Here is a 6000-nt window from a genome sequence, read left to right on the forward strand (position 1 = left end):
CCTTTATAGCTCTTTGTTATGTCGACATTGATATTGTTGTTTACATGATAATAAAATGAGCGTGGGTCACTGACAGATAAGAAAGTACTCCCTGCTTCCATCTCAATCAGCTGTGACCCTTAACCACTCTGCCACTAATCATGTGTCTCACTGTGACGACAAACATCTTTGCGTATAGAATGTGTAGTTACAAACCTGATGCTTCCAGCTGCCGCCTCGGACAAGCCAGGGTCATCTGCTGAGACGACCCCAGACCCTGAACCAACGTGCGACACATATAGTGAGTGGAAAGCAGTGTGACCACAGATATTCTTCCCTATATGTGTACTTACACACCTCATGCTTGCAGCTGCTGCCTCGAACAACCCAGGATCATCAGCTGAGGCAACCGCAGAACCTGAACCGACTTGCGGCTCACCGAGTGAGTAGAGAGCACGGTGACGACATCCTTCCTTATAATCTGTGTACTCACACATATCATGCTTACAGCTATTGACTCGCACAAGCCAGGTTCATTAGCTGAGACAACCCCAGACCCTGAACCGACGTGCGGCTCACTGAGTGAGTTGAAATCGCTGTTACGACGAATATGCGTCTGTGTACTCACACACCCCATGCTTACAGCTGCCGTCTCGGACAAGACAAGCGACAGGATGGAAAGAAACCATCAATCAGAAGGACCCCTTGCACCGTCATTAGAAGCAGCGCTTAGAAATCGAATATCGGAGTTAGAGCTGCAACTTCGAGTAAAGGAACAGCAGCGGTTACTTGCTAATCGTAAAAAAAACCAGATAACTTCTGAAATGAACAATTTAGCGTACGGACTGCACGAGTTCTTGAACACCGATCAGATACAAAGCCTCAAAAAGAACACAATGAGAGGCACGCCATGGACTGAGAAAACTTTGAGGAAAAGCCTGCACCTCAGGTTAGCGTGTGGAAAGCAGGGCTATAAGCTTATGAGGGAAATAGGACAGCCTCTTCCAGCAGAACGGACGTTGCAGCATCATCTCCAAAACTACAAGTTCCAGCCTGGTTTGCTTCATGACTTGATGCCAGCATTCGCTTTAAAGGTATTTTTTTTATCACGAACCCCAAGTCGTTGTTGTGTCTTGAAATAGTAGAGTTTTTGCAGGTTAGGTTGTGGCGGGTAACACCTGCTTTTTTTCAGGTGGGACAGATGGAACCAGAAGAGCGGCATGCGACGTTGATGATCGATGAAATTCAGCTGACTCCTGGCCTTTCGTATGATGCGTCCTCTGGAACGGTATTTGGAGCACCGACGATGCCCCTAGCTGACGGCACATTGCCTGACGGATGCCAAGCAACACATGCAGTTGTGTTCATGATTGGTGGTGTTCGCACCCGCTGGAAGCATGCAGGTTGTGGCATACCATCTCACAGGCAATTCCTTTTCGGCAAAGGCAATGAAGCACGTTGTTGTAGACATAATAACTGAATGTGAAAAAATAGGCATCAGAGTGCATGTTGTCGTAACAGATATGGGGGGAGGAAATCAAGCTGTCTGGAAGTTATTCGGAATTGTGGTTGGAAAGTACAGCAAGCCTAAAGCCTGGTGTGCTCACCCATGTGACCCCAACCGAAAGCTTTTCTTTATGCCAGATGTGCCCCACTTACTTAAAAATTTGCGTAATCATCTAACGCGAGGTCAAGTGATTAAGTTGCCAGCCTGACCTTGTTCATAAGCTACAACTTCCTGGGCGAATTGTTTCAATAAAACCGATCGAGCGGCTTGTGGAGGTTGATGCCGGTGCAGAGCTTAAATTGGCACCCCACTTGAAGGCAACATGCGTGCAACCAGGACATTTCGAAAAAATGAAAGTAGGATTTGCCTTCAGCTTGTTTAATAGTGACACGGCTGCCGCACTGCGCATGCTTGTGGAAGTGAAGGACAACAATATCAGTAGTGAAGATGCAACCACAGCATGGTTTGTCGATTCAGTTTTCAAGTGGTTCAAGTTGATGTCCTCAAGAACGACAAAGCTAGCCATCAGCCACTTTAATGAAAACCGGTACGAGGATACCATCATGTTTCTCAAAGACATGATTGACCTTTTTGAGAAGCTGGAAATAGGAGGTGACACGAAGAAAAGTTGGAAGCCTATTCAAACAGGTATCGTGATGTCAACAACAGTCATGTTGCATGTGCAGAAGCTCTTTCTAGAAGACTTAGGGTTTGGATTTATTTTGTTGAGCCGCTTCAGCACTGACGCTTTAGAAAACCTATTTTCAACGCTGAGGTGAAAAAATCCTGTCCCAGGGGCGTTAGAATTTCGTAGTTCATTGAAGACTGCCACTCTCTCCTTGTTTTTACGACCGAGCAAGGATAGCAGCTATGCTGATGCTGAAGGTTTCATGCTTGCCGGAATGTGTAGTGGTAAACGCAAACATGACGCGGTGCAATCTGTACACACTCCTGACGACATGCTCGATCTCGAGGTTCTAGAGCAGGAGTCATTGACTTACCTTGCTGGGTATGTTGTGCGGTGTATCAAAAATAGTGTGGCCTGCCAAGACTGTCAAACTGCACTTTCTGACGATGCTAATGCTTGCAGGCTTCAACAGTTCAAAAGTTACAGCAATAACAAAATGACACTGGCTATTCCCTCAGCAGCAGTGTTGCAGGTTGTCGAACTTTCAGAGGCATACTTCAGGAAAAATGAAGTAGATCATCTGAACAACAAAGTTAACATTCCAGCGTTACAGGAGAAAGTAATGGCATCTTTGTTTACTACTAATTGCTTTCCATCATGCCATGAATTACCCAAAAAGATTCTGCAGTTGTTTCTGCGAACCAGGATGCACATCCTGGTAAAAAGATTTAATGCCGAAGCAGAGGGCAAGCGATTGGCTTCAAAAAAGTCTGGGAGCAGGAGTATCGCAATGAGGGACGCCGTTACAAACGTGCAATAATTTTGTTTCAAGTTTTATCGTCAAGTTTGTTTCAAGTTTTAGTTTCGAGTTTTATCTTCAAGTTTCTTTTAATGTGTTATCGTATTCGGAAACTTGTGAACAAGAAAGAGTGCTCTTTATTCGCTGCAATAATCGTGTTTCCTTTGTTTAGACTATGTGTAAATGTATGTTCATTGAAAATATTAAAAAGTTCTTTGCATTTGGAGGCGTCATTACTGAGGGAGGTTCTACTCGCTGTTCTCACCCAGTTAGCGATGAACGCGGGAAGGTGGGTGCGTTCGCGAGTTCAACATCAGCGACCGACTGAGTAGAAAAAAAAGTCCCGGTTTATGCTCTGCAGCGAACAAAAGGGCGCATTTTGGCAATATGAATACCAGCATGACTTTTCATAAAATGAGCATAATGGATGAGTCGCCAATTAAAGAGCAAAACGCAGAAAGCGCGCGCACACACGGGAACCAAGGCATGTAACTGATGGGGAAAGAAAAGCCCGCGGATGCATTTTGGAAATTAAAAAAAAAAAGGGTCATGTTGAGGGTATTTAGCGCATAAATGTCTCCGGCGTGTTTTGTGTGCCTGGTTTGATGTAGCTCTTTGTTTTCGTAAATGCGTCAGGTAAACAGAACACCATTCGATTCCGAGAAACAATCAGCAGTAGAAAAGACTGCTTATGGTTGCGTTTAACTTGTTCTACCTTTCGTTTTAATCGTTTGAGCGACGCAGATTCTACTAATAATTGAAAGTAGTACATATCTTACGAAGATATCTTACGTACGAACAGCCTTGTGAAAACGCGCCCAGAACAGTCGCGTTTCAAGCAAGCGCTTCGACGTGCCGCATGCGATACGAAATGAAGCGGGCGGTAGCGGCCGCGCGCTTCGCTCACTAATGGCGGCCGAGAGCGAGGGGCGAGGAGGAAACCGCGCGGAGAGGAGGAGTTTGCGCTACCTTTGAAAAATACAGGGACCTTACGTACGGCTGGCACGTGGCGCATCCTTCGTGGGATGCTTGACCTGGGTAGCACACGCACGGAAAACAACAAACGACTCCAAATCATATCGGACAGTTTCCCAGGCACAGAAGCGGACCTAATAGACAAACTGAAAGAACGATACATAGGACCATGACTAAACACAGACGCCCCAAACGAATCCCGACCATACCTTGGGATGGCCAATCCCGAATTAGATGAACCTTTCACATATGCAGATGTCTTTGAGGCAGCTCAAGCAGCCACCAAAAACTCGGCTCCTGGCCCCGACGCCATCACGAACGCGATGCTTCGGAACCTGGACGCTAGAGCCCTGACTAAAATCACAGAGCTGTTCAATAGCGAGAGCTGGCTCAGGGGCCAATTGCCTCCGGAATGGAAACACGCTAAGATTATCACGATCCCCAAACCTAAAAAGACGCCCACAATAGACGCTCTGAGGCCTATTTCCCTCACGTCCTGCCTGGATAAACTGTACGAATGAGCAGTGCAAATAAGACTACAACGGTACCTAGACGAAATAACATGGTTCCCAAGCACCATGATAGGGTTCCGTGCGGGGCTATCCTGTCAAGACGCATTCCTACTGATCAGAGAAGAAGTGACATCCAACATCGCCCGCGGAGAGGAAAGACTAGTGCTCGCTCTAGAACTCAAGGGCGCATTTGATAACGTTTCTCACAAAACAATATTGGAGGAACTCGAAATGACGGGATGCGGAGAACGCAAGTAGAACTATACGTGCAGGCTTTCCTCGCCAACCACACTGCCACAATAGGCATCGGCCAAATCACTTCCCAAACGTTCAAGATGCCCAGTAGAGGAACACCCCAGGGGGCAATAATCTCACCTTTGCTGTTCAAAATAGCGATGTGTCGTCTAGCACGACAGCTGGACCAAATCCCTGACTTGGGTTACACGCTGCACGCAGACGACATAACGCTGTGGGCAGCAAGGGGCCCTCTGGGACACAAAGAACACGTACTACAACAAGCAGCCGAGGCAGTAGAGAAATTCTCGAGGAGCCGTGGCCTCAAATGTGCTCCCGAAAAATTGCAGGTCATTCGGGTACACTCGAGGGGTTACATATCCAACGGACCAGTCAACATCGTTGTGGAAGGACACGCAGTCCAAGAAGTCACGACGATGCGGGTCCTGGGTTTCTGGCTCCAAAGTAGCGGGAAAGCGTCCCACACCATCAAAACGCTCAAAACTACCACGAATAACAACGCACAAATGATCCGCCGCGTAACTTATCGCAACGCGGGCATCAAAGAACACCGACACGTTAAGGCTCGTCCAAGCACTATAATGACAAGCCGAGTCACGTACGGCCTACCCTACCACCTCCTTAGTCACGAGGAGGAGAGGCAGATCGATATCATAATAAGATCAGCATATAAAGTGGCCTAAACCAAGGCGACGTGTACAGAGCGCCTGCTAGCCTTAGGGGTATACAACACGTTCGAAGAGCTAAAACAAGCCACACTTAGATCTCAGAGGGAACGCCTGAGCTACACTCACGCCGGACGGGCTCTACTGACAAGGGCACGCATTCCCCCCCCCCCCCCCCCCCACCCACAGTGCATCAGCGAACAAGTAGTACCACTACCAACCTCAACGCGAGCTCAAATAACAGTGGCCCCCATACCCAAAAACATGCACCCGGAATACAATAAAGCACGACGCAAAGCACGCACACGACATATTACAACAAGATATGAAAATAATCCGACTAGCAACACAATATACACTGACGCATCCGCGTATCTGAGCGCACACCCTAAAGACAGCGAAGCACAAACAAAGAAGAGGTACGCAGTGGCAATCGTCGACACGAAAGCCCAGGAACAATTTACAGCATTCGTCAGGGCAGGGACTATGGCGGCTGCCGAACTTTTTGCCATGGTAATGGCCCTCGCTCACACGGAACGCTCGCAAAAGAGCGCCACCATAATCACAGGCTCACAAGAAGTGTGTCGCATGCTTCTCAGGGGCCACATGACCAAAACAAGTCACTCGATACTACCGACAAAATTCGCCCATCACCACCTGATCGTATGGTGATCGTATGG

The sequence above is a fragment of the Dermacentor silvarum genome, chromosome 3 (assembly GCF_013339745.2).
Source record: "Dermacentor silvarum isolate Dsil-2018 chromosome 3, BIME_Dsil_1.4, whole genome shotgun sequence".
Lineage (NCBI taxonomy): Eukaryota > Metazoa > Arthropoda > Arachnida > Ixodida > Ixodidae > Dermacentor > Dermacentor silvarum.